Raw genomic sequence first — 16,221 nt, 5'->3', positions numbered from 1 at the left:
GAGAAGATGTTTTATCCTTGAACTCCACCTCACTCTACAAGTTTCACAACGTTCTGAACAAAGAGGTCCTAATATCTTGTAACCCCATTACCTCCCCACATTGATGAACTTTAAACCCAGATGAAAAGGCACCTTAAGGAGTCAGATCCCCAATACAACTGCTGTTTAATTAAAGAATGCTACCTGAGATACACTTGAATGTCCAAATATAGGAAGACCCTCATGTCTAGTCTACAAGGATGAAAAGCATGGCATTGCTAGGTGCCCCTTACTGCAAAAACCATGGAAGAAAAGGCATTCATCTATGAAAACCGCCTCTGCTTTAGTTGCTTGAGGAAGGAACACAGACCAAAGATTGTAAAGGGCGATTATTACTTAAGTGAGTAAGTGTGGTCATAGACATCCCACTTGCTTGCATGAGGAGGGGAGGAAAGTGCAAGGGAAGCAGACAAAATGTCTCTGCCTCAGCAGATAACGGCCTCGAGCAAGAGGTTCCCTACTGTCACGTCCCATGCATCAATCCAATGTGCCCTTGCCACCTCAAGACAGTCCCGGTCCTGGTGTCATCAGTACAAGACCTGCCTGGGCATTACTGACAGAGTGATCTAACATTCATTCTAGAAGACTGATTCAGGACCTCGGATGTGGACCTCAACCAGTGAAGCTAAACCAGCACAATGACATTGCCGATACGATCTTGGCAGGTAAGTGTATCTGTCTAGGAGTTCGAGGTCTTACTTCTGGTAAGCACATCCAATTAAAGCAAGCCTACACCCAGAGTCGTGATAAAGTCTTTACATCCCAATAAGAGAAACGCTAAATGTGGCCTCACCTCAGACATCTAAAGACATGTTACCACCACTTCAAGACTGGGTGTAAGGCAGGACTGCTAATTGGGTATGATTGTCCATCAGCTTAGCCCTGCTTGAAACTGTCATAGGCAGTGAAAATGAACCTGCTAGGAGTTCGAGGTCTTACTTCTGGTAAGCACATCCAATTAAAGCAAGCCTACACCCGTAGCTTTCCGGTGGATAAGTTGTCCGAGTTGCTGTAAAGAAAATTCCTGCCCCACCAGTCAATGATGTTGGAAAGCCCTTTAGGTTAGACTTAGATGAAACAGTCTATGAGGACAAGTATGTATCCCAGGAGGATGTTCAGTTCATACAGTTCCTCAGCAAACACATCAAGCAGAAGGACAGACACTTTGAAATGCCCCTCCCTTTCAAGAGTAGCAGTCCCCCTATTCTACCAAAAAACAAGAAACTAGTCACTGTTCACATTCAGTGTTTGAAGAAGAAGTTGAAGGCTAATGAAAAATATCATGACCACTACAAAACAATCATGGAGGAAATCATTAGGAGAGGTGATGCAGAATTGGCACCCAGTCCAACCTAAGTAGTCTTTGACTGCATGGCTAAGTCCAGGGCATCTCCCTGACTCCCTATCGACTGGACCTGACTTAATCAACTCCCTTGTAGAAGTTCTCTGTCAATCAAAAGGATGTCCTGGACTGCGTTAGCCCCTCAGAAAGAGCACCAACCATTGAATCTTTTGAGTTAAAGATGGACATTATCCCGATGGAGCATGCACTTGGTCGGCAATAGACAAAGACATTTTCAGCTTCAATATCAGATCGAAAGACCAGCCCTCAACTCGCCGAGATATCTTATCAGTTGTAGCTGCTCTTTGTGATCGCACCTTTTACCCTAACTGGAAAGTGTATACTGCAAGACATATGTCGCAGAGGCATTGGATGGGATTATCCCCTGCCAGAAGATTTGAGACCAAGGTGGGAGGAGTGGAAGGTTGGTCTTCTGAGCACAAAGGATGTTCCCATTTCAAGATGTTAACACCCACTTGACTTTGGCAACCTAATCAGAACAGAACTACATCACTCCAAATGACAGCAGTAAGGGATACGTGGCCTGCTCGTACCACAGGTACAAGGATGACCAAGGTAGAGTTCATTGCAGCCTCGCAATGGCCAAAGCAAGAGTCATACCAACAAAGTTGACAAGCATCCATAAGTTAGAGCTCTGAGCGGCTGTAGTGGCAACCAAAATAAGTGTCATGCTGAGACATGAGCTCGACATGGAAATTGATGAGACGTTCTTCTGGTCAGATTCCTCGGTGGTGCTGGGGTATATCAACAATGATGCAAGTAGGTTTCATGTCTTTGTTGCGAACCTGGTCCAGCTGATAGGGGGGAATACTGATCCCAGCCAGTGGCATTATGTCGACACCGCAAATAACCCAGCTGATCATGCATCAAGAGGTCTTCATGCAACGCAAATTCTGTCTTCAAGCTGGATCCCAGGGTTCAAGTTTCTCTGGGAGCAAGCGGTACATCCAACGCCAAATCCGTTAACTGAACTGCTTGTTGGTGACCCATAAGTTAAGGCAGTTTTCACATCCTCCATCGACTTAGCCAGTTTTCTTCTTGGACAAAGCTTATCAAAGTGGTTGCAAGTATTAAGAGGCTTGGATTAAAAGGGGTTAACAGTGAGTTTGTGACCATCGAAGAATGAGAAAGAGCTGCTTGAGTTATAATTAAACTTGTTCAACAGCAAGCCTTTCTCCAAGAGTTGGAAATGCTCCTTAAGGGTAAGAGTCTTTCAAGTTCAAGTTTTCTCTTTCCCCTTGACCCGAACCTACATGATGGAGTTCTTTGTGTTGGTGGAAGATTTAAACAGTCTTTTCTTAGTCATGAACTAAAACGCCGAATACACCTTCCAAAGGAAAGCCCTATCACTGCGCTGATCTTGGCTCACTGCCATATTAAGCTCTGCCATCAGGGCCGAAGCCAGACTCAAATGGAACCCAGAGCAAATGGATTTTGGGTTATTGGTGGGATCAAGCTAGTGACCAGGCGGATACGTGATTGCGTGCAATGTAGGAAACTTCGACGTCCTACTGGGTACAACGGATGGCTAAACTCCCTGAAGAGGAAGTTGAAACTTCAGCCACCTTTGCATATAGCGGGATGGATTGCTTTGGGCCGTTTCTGGTCAAAAAGGCTTGCAAGGAGTGTAAAAGACATGGTCTAATATTTACTTGCCTTTCTTCTCGAGCCATCCATGTTGAAATGCTGATAAACCTATCAACTGATGCATTAATAAATGACTTGAGGTGCTTCATCAGTATCAGAGGAGCTGTCCGCCAACTTCACTGTGATCAAGTTACCAACTTTGTCGTTGCTAGGAATGAGTTGAGAGGAGCTCTTAAACAATGTGATACCAAGCTAGTAGAACTCTTCCTAGCCAAAAAAACAAAGTGAATTCATCTTTACTGCCTCCTCTGCAAGCCATGCAGGTGGTGTATGGGAGCACCAAATCAGGACAGTTACAAACGTGCTGAATGCTACACTTGGCTATGGCCATTGTTAACAGTCGCCCCCTTACTGGATGGAATCGACAATCACAAGGTGCTAGAGCCATTGACTCCCAACCACCTCATCATGAGGCAGTCCAGAGTCCCTTTGCCACCCCCTGGGAAGTTTGTTAAGGAGGATCTGTATGCAACAAAGAGGTGTCAAACAATCAGTTCTGTTGTGGAGTCGTTGGAAAAGGGAGTATCTCCCGAACTTCTGTAAGCGACAGAAATGGCATGTACCATGACGTAACCTCAAATCAAATGATATAGTCATCAGCAAAGATGTTAACCTCCCAAGCAATCAGTGGCTACTGGCATGAGTGGTTGGAGCAACTCCACACAGTGACGGTCTTGTTTGTCGGGTCAAGATTCAAACAGGGGAGCGGAAAGCAACGATAAAGCAAGGTCCTTCGTCCAAACCCTCATTCATTGAGAGACCGGTCCAGAAATTGGTGGTCCTACTCGAGAGCGAACAGTATGAACATGTTGCACATCACATGCATTACACCCCTAGATATATTAGGCGGTTAGATGTGGTCTAGAAATCCTTTACAGTACATTTGGTTGAATTGTTTATATCAGGATTTGGTGGGAGTGTAACTGACCGCTAACTTGACTTAGTTTATGCAGTTTGTTTATGTAACGATTTATAATTTGTGTTGGGTTTATTTTGTTATTCATGTTCTCCAAAGTATGAATTTTGTTATTTAAATTAGGAATTTGCTGTCCATTTAATTTGGCGACTCACACCTTGTAAGGTAGCTTTCGCGGAGGGGGCAGATATTATTGCATGAGAAATCACCCGCTGTGGGATAATTAGAGACTTCCTGTTTGAGCCTGATAAAACACCTGCTGCACATCAGCGTCTTGACAATTGCAGCAGCGGAAATTGTAGGACCGCAGCGGTACGGTGATTCCCGCAACAAAGAGACGAATTTGAGTAGAAGACTTGATTAATCCTTGTCTTAACAACCCTTGGTGAGTGGAATGAGGTACAAAGCAGTTTAATTCCCTTTGCTACAGGTTCAAGTAAGCTGTTTATCGATTCTACATGTTCGCAGATCCCATACCGAGCACGATCCAGCAACTCCAGCGGCTTCCCCGCCGCATCTGTTTGCGGCCGCAAAGGACCAACAAAGTGGCTTCTTCCAAAACCACCCCACCGAAGACAAGTAACACATCGTCCCAGTCCCACACTCCTGCAACCCTTTCAGCTTCATATAACATTCTGACGACCACTCTGCAGTCACTGTTCCTCACAATGCAGAACATTGACACTCGTCTAAAAACCCTCGAAAACACTGGAGCATCCGCTTCATGCCCAGCGAACACTGGTGTCGCGCCATCTCGGCCAAACCAGCCAGGCACAGGTTCACTCAGCCGGCTTAGCTCCAGCTGTATGTGGGCCACACACACCTCAGTCTGCTGATATTTCAAGAAGCCCCTGACTGCAGTGTGCAATTCAGGATGGTGCTCAACTTAAAAATTATTTGACTCTGCCCACATTGGACATGCGCCCCGCCCACATTGGACATGTGCTTCCTGTCAAGTTTTCCTTTAGAACCTTCTGGATTTACAACACTGGCTCTGCAAAGACCACCTGCTGGATTTAAAACACGTGCTCTGTAAAGACCATCGACAATGGAAGTAGATGGCACTGACATTATGAATAATTTACAATGTAATGGTCATGCTAGATCAGTGCAGTAATATATTTAAAATGACCAATTTATGTGAAATTATGTTAGAATAATTAATCCCACAGAACGTTAGCAAAAGCACCATTTTTCACGTGAATTAATCTAAAGTTACCTTATTGCTTACAATGTGTTAATCAAATTTGCCTTCTTTAAAAGGTAATCATGGGTCTATATGTGCAGTATCTGCTTGACTGAACTTTTGATTTGTTGTGTTGCTTCAATATACGGTATGTCTGGCTGTGTTAGCTCTCAGTATTCAATTTTGGTTGTGTATTATTCATGCAGACGACCATTAACTGGCTGTTACAAGTATGGAGTTTATACAGTGCCTTGGATAAGTATTCACCCCCCTTGGACTTTTCTACATTTTGTCATGGTATAACCACAGATTCAAATTTATTTCATTGTTATTTTATGTAATGGACCAACACAAAATAGTCCATCATTTGGAAGTGGGGGGAAATATTACATGGATTTCAAAATTATTTACAAATAAAAATCTTAACAAAGATCTGGTGCGACCAATTGCCTTCACAAGTCACATAATTATTAAATAGGGACCACCTGTCTGCAATTTAATCTCAGTATAAATACACCTGTTCTGTGAAGGCCTCAGAGTTTGTTAGAGATCATTACTGAACAAACAGCATTATGAAGACCAAGGAGCTCACCAAACAGGTCAGGGATAAAGTTGTGGAGAAGTATGAAGCAGGGTTAGGTTATAAAAAAATATCCCAAGCTTTGAACATCTCACGGAGCACCATAAAATCCATCATCAGAAAATGGAAAGAATATGGCACAACCGCAAACCTACCAAGACAAGGCCGTCCACCCAAACTGACAAGCCGGACAAAGAGATAATTAATCAGAGGAGCAACCAAGAGGCCCATGGTAACTCTGGAGGAGCTACAAAGATCCACAGCTGAGGTGGGAGAATCTGTCCACAGGACAACTATTAGTCGTGTACTCCACAAATCTGGCCTTTATGGAAGAGTTGCAAGAAGAAAGCCTTTGTTGAAAGTGAACCACAAGAAATCCCGTTTGGAGTTTGCCACAAGCCATGTGGGAGACACAGCAAACATGTGGAAGAAGGTGCTCTCGTCAGATGAGACCAAAATTGAACTTTTTGGCCTCAATGCAAAACGCTATGTGTGGCGGAAACCCAACACTGCCCATCACCCTGAGCACACCATCCCAACAGTGAAACATGGTGGTGGTAGCATCATGCTGTGGGGACCCTTCTCTTCAGCAGGTACAGGGAAACTGGTTAGAATTGAGGGAAAGATGGATGGAGCCAAATACAGGGAAATCCTTGAAGAAAATCTGATGCAGTCTGCAAAAGACTTGAGACTGGGGCGGAGGTTCATCTTCCAGCAGGACAATGACCCTAAACATACAGCCAGAGCTACAATGGAATGGTTTAGATCAAAGCATGTTAATGTCTTAAAATGGCCCAGTCAAAGCCCAGACCTAAATCCAATTGAGAATCTATGGCAAGACTTGAAAATTGCTGTTCACAGACGGTCTCCATCCAATCTGACTGAGCTTCAGTTTTTTTGCCAAGAAGAATGGACAAACATTTCCATCTCTAGATGTGCAAAGCTGGTAGAGACATACCCCAAAAGACTTGCAGCTGTAATTGCAGCGAAAGGGGGTTCTACCAAGTATTGACTCTGAATATTGCATCCAACAGATGTCAACTTTTTTTGTTCTCATTATTGTTTGTGTCACAATAAAAGGTATTTTGCACCTTCAAAGTACTATGCATGTTGTGTTGATCAAATAGGAAAAGTATATTTAAGTCTATTTGAATTCCAGTTTGTAACAGTACAAAATGGGAAAAAGTCCAAGGGGGGTGAATACTTATGCAACGCACTGTATATAACCTACACATACAATAAATTAACAAATTAAATGCATGCTGCTTATTTTATTCCTTTCTAATTATGCCCTTTTTGTCTATGCTTCTTTTCTTTGACAAATAGAGACACATTGGTGTATTATTAGAAGGCAAGCGTCCTCAAATAACAAAATGCAGCTCTGGTGTTTCTCACTGCCCTTTCTGCCAATACAAGGATCCACATTACATGGTCAACAAGCATGTAAAAAGCCATGCTTCAGTGAGGCACGGAGGCATGATTCATTTCTCTGTTTATTGAATATCTTTAATGTTCACCTACCTTTCATAATGAAAGCAACTTAATTGTATAACTTGTTCTGTTATTCCTTGCTTTCAGAGTTCACTATTGTGAAGTGTGACTTAAGCTGCCCCTGAAGTGCTCCCTGCAGGCCCTTGAAGTGCACCAAGCTCCCCCTAAAGTGCACCCTGCTCCCCCTTACCAGCTCCCTCCTGCTCAGCTTCCTACTGCTCCTGACCATCTCCCGCTTGCTCCTGACAAGCTCCCTCTTGCTCCCCCTGACGAGCTCCATCCTGCCCCTTCTCCGACAGAAGGCAAACAACGGAAGTAATTGTAACTTGTCCACACTGTAAACTGCAGTTGAATAAGAGCAATTACAAAACAAGTGTGCCGTAAGCACTCACGTTTCTTTGAAGCAGTTTCCAAGGAGAGATATTTGGAAAGTGTGTGCATAGATTCAAAAAAGTGTGTGAGTGTTTGCAGTCAAAAATACATTTTCTGGACCAGCAACACCCATTCATGTTATTAATAATACTTGGGGACCCACACAGAAAGTAATGTGTGAGGTTGACCAATGTCAACTTAATGCTGACTTTGCAGTGAGGAGTGGGATGCTGCCTTTTGAAGTTCAGCATTTACAGTCTTTACCGTACTGCCCACGTGTAGACTGCACACCAGTGACTCTATCAGAAGATGCCTTGGCTGCAATGGTCCAGGACAAATGGTTTGGTGAGGAGCGCAAGGCCAGTCTCATACAGCGGCAACATGAGGCAGATGCTGAGGGTGTGCCCCTGTCTGTCCACCTTACTGTTGGTGGACCATCAAACGAAATATCACAATTCAGTGTATGAGCCTGAGGTGTCTTACTATAGTAAGTTTGGAAGGGTTGTGATAGAGTATGACAGCAAGCTGAACAGCTGGCATTGTCCTTGTTCAAAAGCAAGGCAATCATGCGCACACAAAGCCACTGGTAAATGGCACCTCTTTGCCACAAAAAGGCACATGTTTAGGAGAGTGAAATCCACTGATTTAGAAGGAAGCCTTCCGCCACAGCACAACACAGAACAGGATGCAAATCAAACAAAAGAGGAGCATTATCCACCAAGTGAGAAAGGTGTGGTAAAGATAAAGTACAACTGGTCTCAAAGGCTTGAATGTAATATTTTGGTCTAAATGTTCTTTTTAGGGAATATCAACCTACAATAAGAACTGTAGCCTAATGTACAGGTACCAGGAGTGGGAGGACGGTGTCCACAATTTTGATGACCACATAATCCACATAATCTTAAAATTACAAATTAGCTCTCCGTTAATATTTTAATTCTTTAGCCCTACTCACCCTCAATAACAATAATCCAGTCATCAGTAAATAAGTTATTTGTTCAAGCAAGTGTGATAATTAAAGGAAGCACACATAGAAAAATCCAAGTGACACACATCACAAAACGTATGCACCCTACCACTAGGTCAAAGACAATTTATTAAATGGCAACATAAAGTCAATTGGCAAAAAACTAATATTGGAATTTGATGGTATGCCGTTATTATAATTAAGTATAGTTCACCCCAAGGTGCCCGCAGACGACAATGGCCACGCCTCTCACTTGGTCATCGGAGCATTTTGCATTGAGTGATGTATTACACCAGAGAAACAGCAAAGATGAGAGGGATGTTCTCAGAAGTATAGAGCTTGTGCCTGAGCTTGCTGGTTGCATCAAAAGCCATTGTGTGGATCAACTGTTCTCAGGGATGAGGAAAAACAACTTTATGAGCATGACAACACCCTCAACCCACATATTTCTACAAAGAAATATACTGCACCATTACAATGTGGCAAGGAACAACAAAGCCAAGGAACAATATAACAAGATTGTTACAGCAAATGTGGAAATGCAGCTTGATAGTGATGGGAGAATATTGTTAGGTATGCCATTTCATATTATTATGATTTCCTGGTTTTTTCTGTAGTTATTTCTGGGAAAATAAGATAACATTTTGATTAACAGCTCCTCCCCCACAAGCTGTGATGCCCACCATATCGTTTGGCCACATTAGAGATAGTCAGGTGCAACAGGATTGTGAGTCAGCTGCTCTTATTGGCATAAGGTTGTACATATGACTTGTATATATTCAAACTTAATGAGTTTTTGGGTGAGTTCTTACTCAAGTGAATGATGTTGAGGACTTCACTAGTCTCAACAAGATTATGGCGAACAGAGCGTGCTGGGGACAGGAGCTTCAGGACATTCAGAAAAAACAAGTAAAGTGAACTAGCAAGCAATTGTATTTATTTTATGTTTCAAGTTTGCCTATCATTCAGCATATCAGCAGGCACAGGTTCTGGACAAGACCCAAAGTCCAAAAGAACATCTAGCGTTTGTAAACAACATAGTCCTCACTCTATCTGATTTTTGGGGTTAGGGTTTGTTTGGGTTTGGCTGAGGATATGGACGAGATGGTAAGCATAGAGAACATGCTGTATCTATACTTGTGATTTTTGGGGATTTTATGCGTGTTATCTTTATTATTGGCATGTTTCAGTTACTTTATATTTACTTGTATGTGTCTGTATTCTGCCAGATCCTGAACGGCTGTCTAAAGGCTACTGAGAAGGTAACAATGATTATCAAATTACATCTGTTACAGAGACTAGATGGTGTGTTTGCTGCCAGCAGCCATGTCACTGCTATTTGTTTTCCACCATATTCTTTAAACCCTATGCAACACCTGCCGGTATTTTTCTTTAATGATTCATCCATTTGTTATTGCGTCATCTATATTTGTGTACCAATAAAGTACTCATATCTTATAGTTAACTATTGTTTTCCTTTGTCAGGAAAATGCAGCAAATCTGCAGTGGATTATCCTTCCAGTATGGGAACCTGGACATTGGACACTATGTGTAAGTACATTGAGTTCAGCCTTTGATATTTTTTGTTTACCGTAAAATGAAGTTGGTAATTGCTGATCCTATTCTTTGCCAGACATAGTGTATATATGTTTCATTTAACACCGTCTTTAGTTTTATAATATAAATCCTACAACTTGAAAGTCGGTTTGACAAATGTTTGTCAAGATGTCTGTTTTATATTTGAACACATAACATTAACAGATACTGAGGCCACAAGATAGGGAGCTTGTATTTCTATATCTGCACCGTGGCACTGGCTGGAGAGATGATTGTCGCACCAAACCATTCAGTAGTTGGTAGTTCTGTTTTAGACCACTTTTTTTTTTATTATCTATGGCTCTGTTTTAATTAAACTAAAATATGGAGGGGGCTGTTCACTTCTCCCCATTATGTCTACCTTTTTTTTTTTGTTGTGGAATTTTTTGGGCCCTCACTGCTTCCCTGACGCAGCTATGTAGATAGCTAACTCTTCCTTTAATGACACGTTAAAAACGTTCTCCTTCATGAACTTTATTCAAATTTGCCACTCAACAGACTCAACAGAGTGAAAACTGCAACATGAAAATACAAACCACCATCAGCAAGGTACAAAGAATCCCATTCCACATAAAGAAAATTAACTGTTCAATCCCCATGTGACAAAATAAGCTAACACGCTAAGCTAAAGCACGCAAACTAACATGCTAATGCTAACACTGCCCAGCTAGCGTGCTAATGCTAGCGCCATTATGCTAACAACTAAATATACTTTAGTGTTTTTATGCACCACATATTGTTCTACAATTTATATGTTCACAAAAATGTTACTTAGACTTCCTACTTCCTGTTTAACCTTAAACTTCCAGTTACATCACAGGTCAACATAATAAAAACAAACGTAAATTTCTAGGGATTTATCTGTAATATAAGGCTCTGAAACTTGCAGGAGCCAGAACAGAAGTTCATGCCTAATTCTGTTCCAACTGTGGACTGCAGTTTTTCTGCATGATTTTGGATTATTCAAAAAAGCGGTTGAATTGTAGTATTTCTTAACTTTCACATTGTGTTCCCAGAAACATTGCTCAGACCTTGTCCCCTGGGCCTGGGAGGATGTTTGGTGTGGATGATGTTCAGGTTAGATATTTCTAAATTATTCCACTGAACAGTAACATTTTATTGTCGTTCCTTTATTGAAATGTGTGTCTTTTCACACCACAAGGCCTGCCAAAGCAAGGTCTATCAAACAACTGTGGGGTGTTTGTTTGAAAGGTAAGATGCTGTGTATTCAGTATATAATATAGTAGTCCTATAATCTGTTTGTTATAACATAGCATGCTATGCCCTACATTGTTATTGCTAATACTTGGTCTTCCTTATTATTCCTCTGGACACACTACTATTTGCAACTAATTTTACACTACATAAAAGATTCATACATCAAACTCATGCATAGTTGTTGTGACATGCTTTTAGTTTTGTATATCCAAAAAGTATATTCCTGGGGGATTATTATTTTTCAGGAATCATAATTACATCACAAAAACCTACTATTTCTTAATTTACAGTATGCTTTGTACATCGTGACAAAAGCGTAATGTGATTTCACTAAGGTATGTATAAATAAGTATTTGAAATTATATTGTCACTAGTGGATACAAGGCTTTTCAGGATACATGTTGACCCATCTGGTTGTGTGATTTTATTTTTCAAAACAAACATGCAGTAAATTCGGCGATGGTGGTGCCTAGGTTTCTTGCAGAACTTTCCCATGCCGTAAGTGTCTTGAATTTTACTTCTCTGCATTTGCATCCTTGAAATGATTTGTTTTACCCTAGCCAGACTGACCTGAGTATATTTTCAAATGAATATTTGTAATGTTTGTCATTCACTCACCAAGGCATCATAGACTTTAATCTAGTCAGCCTCATTTTGTCCATCCCCAGAGTGAAGCATCACTTCAGTGTTCAGATCCGAATCGAGCATCCCATCCCGGATCCCACATATTTGAGAAAGAGATTCATTTTCCACCTCTCTGCTCCCGGCTCTGGTCCCTTCCCAGCGTGAATAGTCTCATTCACCAAAGTCTCTCTCTCTCTAATTATGCCTTGGTCGATAATGCAAATAAATGAATAAAGTTTGCAGGTCAAGGAGCTTGGCTTCCTAAAGCAGACATAACCGATGCTTTCATAATCATCTGTTACGACCCGGCTCAAGGTAAGCAACATAGAGGAGTCAAACAACGACTAAGTTATGCAAAAACATGTTTGTAAATTAAAGTTAACAAAAAGCATAGAGTGGTGGCTGATAGCAATGATGCTGATCCTGGCTGCACAGAGAGAGGGGGGGGGGGAGAGCTGGAAGCTTCTCAGGCTTTTAAAAGGCCAGTCAGCAGGTACCAGGTAAGGAGGGCAAACAAGGGAAGGAGGAACTCCAGGTTGGCTGGAAAACATGGCACAGAACAAGTTTTGGGACATAACACATCTCATACATCCTTGGAAGTGAAATCGTTTGGCACCCGGTGGGAGTCAAAGTTTATTTTGCTGTGCGCCTGATTTTCGTGTGTAGAGCAGCCCGAGCATTTAACCAACTGTAAGAGACGTGTGTTCCTGAGAGTTCCTGCTGTACTCCATCTGCTGGATGATTCCTCCTGATAGTTTCCCCTCAGCTCAGGAACATCCCTCTCCAACTTAAACTCTTTCAATCCCTCGGTGTCCCTCCATCAGATGAAAACAAATAAAATAAAAGATAATAAATAAATAAATAAATATAAAAATATGCAGCACATCTCGTGTCAGATTTACATATATTATCGCTCGATGAAGGCGCAGATCTGACCTACGTTTCAGGTCCATCTGCATGATCACTGGAATGACATCGCTTTCTTCTACGAAGAGCTGGCGCATCCCTCTGATTCTCTGCTGTTATTCACAGATGCTGCTCCATCTGTTGGTTTTTTGGAGGGGTTATCAAGGACAGTGGCTCGCAAGCCACTGGCACCCTCCTTCCCAAGTTGCAACTTGCTGCTTCCGAGATCCATCTCATCGCATGTCATGCTATGTCTGGGGCCAGCACCGGAAACCCGAATCCTCACTGTCTTTTGCAACAACCAAGCTGTAGTCAATATCATTAATATGGAGCGCTCCTCATGTGAGGACATCATGCCTTTCATGAAAAGCGTCACATGGTCAGCATCATTCATTATTTCAGTATTACAGCACGCACGTGCCTGGGCATTACAACACTCTAGCTGATTCTCTCTCCTGTTTGCATCTGTCCAGAAGCCTGCCCCCTATAGATCCAAGTTTCCTCTTTTCCATGTTCTAGCGCTGATTCAATATTTGAATCAGCCAGGGCTTACGGGAGGAAAGGATTAGCAGCTTCTACTCAAAAAACCTACGATTACCTATGTTTCGTTTTATGCCTCTATACATATACCATATTCACACTTTGGAACCTAATTTTTGTTCGGTCGAATGACCTTTTATCTAAGTTTGGTCCTTTGCTGACCATTTATCAAGTTCTATATTGAGATCAGCATTCTATTCTACGTTCGGTCTCGGAACTTAATTTCTGTTTGTCATTGCTGACCTTAATTTCTGTTCGGTTGCTGTACCATTTTTATAATTTCTGTTCGGTCGCTGTATTATTTTATATGAATTTGTTCCTTGGACCTTAATTTTTCTCATATATCTCAATTTATCAATTGGGCTGAAGCTACATTCTAACAAAAACTATTTCACCTCAATATATTTATCTGATAAATAATTATATTGTATAAATGTTCTAATTGTTTTCTAGTCTTACTAAGGTGTGAATTCTTTATTTTGTCATTGCCTAGAATACTAAATTTACAAGGTGAGAATCATTTATCAATTTCACTACTCTGTCAAAGTCATCTACCATTTTCACTTAACCACATTCTGCTTCACCCCCTCCAAGTCCCGATGACATCACATAGGGGTCTAAAATGCCAAAAAACTATAAAATTCCACATTAACCACATAAATATTATATAATAAGTAAAATATTGGAAAGAGTTTTTAGGCAAGTATTTTTAAGAAAGGCCTGTCACTTAACATTTAGTTTGACTTAATTTCTTCCTCCAGTTTGTCTGTAAATGTTACATTTTAATAATTTCCCAAATTGGGATCAATTAAGTACATTCATCAAATTTTTGTGTCAGTCATTGCATTTATCATATTTTGATTTGATCGTCAAATTATTTGACCTTCCAATCTTGGTCCAGATTGAAATATTGCAACAATTATTGAAAGTATTTTTGTTAAATTTAAGTATTCACAGTCCCAAAGAATGTATACAAATCACTTTGGTGATCCCATGACTTCTCAAATAGCAAATCTGAAAATTTGTGATTTTGAATGATATTTCTCAACAAAAATTGGTGATTATCAATATTTCCTTTAGCATCCTTGAGCAGCCAGTACTTTAGTTTGTTACTAAAATACAGGCAGAGATAAAGACATCCCCATCAGCTTCAGCGGTACTTTATGCATAATGCTAAATAGAAAATATTACCCTGCTGACACAGTTAACGAGGATAGTGATCATGGTAAACATAATACCTATAAAAAAGTGACACAATAACAACAATGACAACACAACAACATTATCAGTGTGCATGTGTCAGTATGCTGATGCTAGGATTTATCACAAAACTCTACTGTGTGTAAGCCCAGCTTTATCACTCAACACAGTCACCTCCGCTGACTGATTAACACACAAAAGTAAATCTTTTCCTGATCCTGTTGTCAATCATATGTGGGCCCCTCTCAGCTTCTGCCACTTCACATTTTAACTGCCCATTCAGGTTTTGCACTACTGACATGCCCAAATGCATAAAACATGTTTTACAGTCAGATATATTTAAATGTATGTGAATAATAAATGTCCTGCCACCTGGATGTCATGTTTGTAATGGCAGTGACCATAGACCTGTCTAGGTTCAATTATGCTGTACTATGAAAATCAATTTATAAATCATAAGGTTCTATAACTCCTCAGTGTTTGTTCAGACCCAGAGTGCATAAAGTAGGAAAATACCATTCGATGCCCTGCTGTAAGTGGAAGTGCATTAAAACAGGAGGTTAGCTACAGTGAAAGGCTGGCTATCACTGCCTCAATCTAATCAGAGATGGGCAGGCATGTATGGATATTCTCAGAGCTTCATGACACGCAGGCTGACCATGCTCCAGCTGGGAGAAAGTCAAACACATACTGTTCCACACAAGCAATTACCAACTTCTCTGCCTCTATGCAAAAAGGAAGAAAAGAAGAGCAGCATGCTTGTTATTTGACTGGCTTTTGACAGCTGGGGCATAGCAGGGGACAAAGTGTGTGAGTGCATGTATGTGTGTGAGAGGGACACAGAGAGAAAACACAAAAACTGTGTGTGTGTGTGTGTGTGTGTGTGTGTGTGTGTGTGTGTGTGCATACACATGTATCTGTGCATGTGCTTAAGTGTGTGTCCATCCCCATTTGCATTTGTGTGTGCTAGGCCATGTGCATATGTATGTGTGGCACAGCGGACCAGAACTGAGCTCTGACAGTAGCAGGACTGCTGCTCGCTGATGCCTGCCTGGAGGAGCTGACAGCGGCCCAGCCTGTCAATCACAGAGTATGCCCACTAGCCACCTATTCATATCATCTTGTTAACTCTAAATCTGGCTGGGTACTATTTATATACTCTGTGCGCGCCTGCTTGCGTGCACATGCACGTGTGTGCGTATGTGTGTGCATGTGAGTGGGGTGGTGTTTTCTTTCCTCTGATTTGTTTTGTTACTGTTACTGTGTTGCTGCCAGATAGATCGACAGGTCTATCTATCTGTCTATCTATCTTAGCTGTGTGGGTCTGTTTCAAAGGGGTGAGGGATGAGTCATGTACAGTCCTCACTTTCTTGGCTGTTTAAGGGTTAAGACTTGAGTGTCCTCACTATAGACAGACGTACAAGGTTGTGTGTGTGTGTGTGTGTGTGTGTGTGGTGGTGGTGGTTTGTTACATACATAAATACATTTAGAGGTGATGGACATTTTTAACGTTAGCGTTCTAACAGTCAGTCTGTGGACCTAGTTAAACATGTCTTCCTCTACGTTCTCTGATAAA

Source organism: Hippoglossus stenolepis, chromosome 8 (genome assembly GCF_022539355.2).
Source record: "Hippoglossus stenolepis isolate QCI-W04-F060 chromosome 8, HSTE1.2, whole genome shotgun sequence".
Taxonomy (NCBI): domain Eukaryota; kingdom Metazoa; phylum Chordata; class Actinopteri; order Pleuronectiformes; family Pleuronectidae; genus Hippoglossus; species Hippoglossus stenolepis.
The sequence above is the reverse complement of the archived record's forward strand: the minus strand, read 5'-3'. Positions refer to the sequence as shown.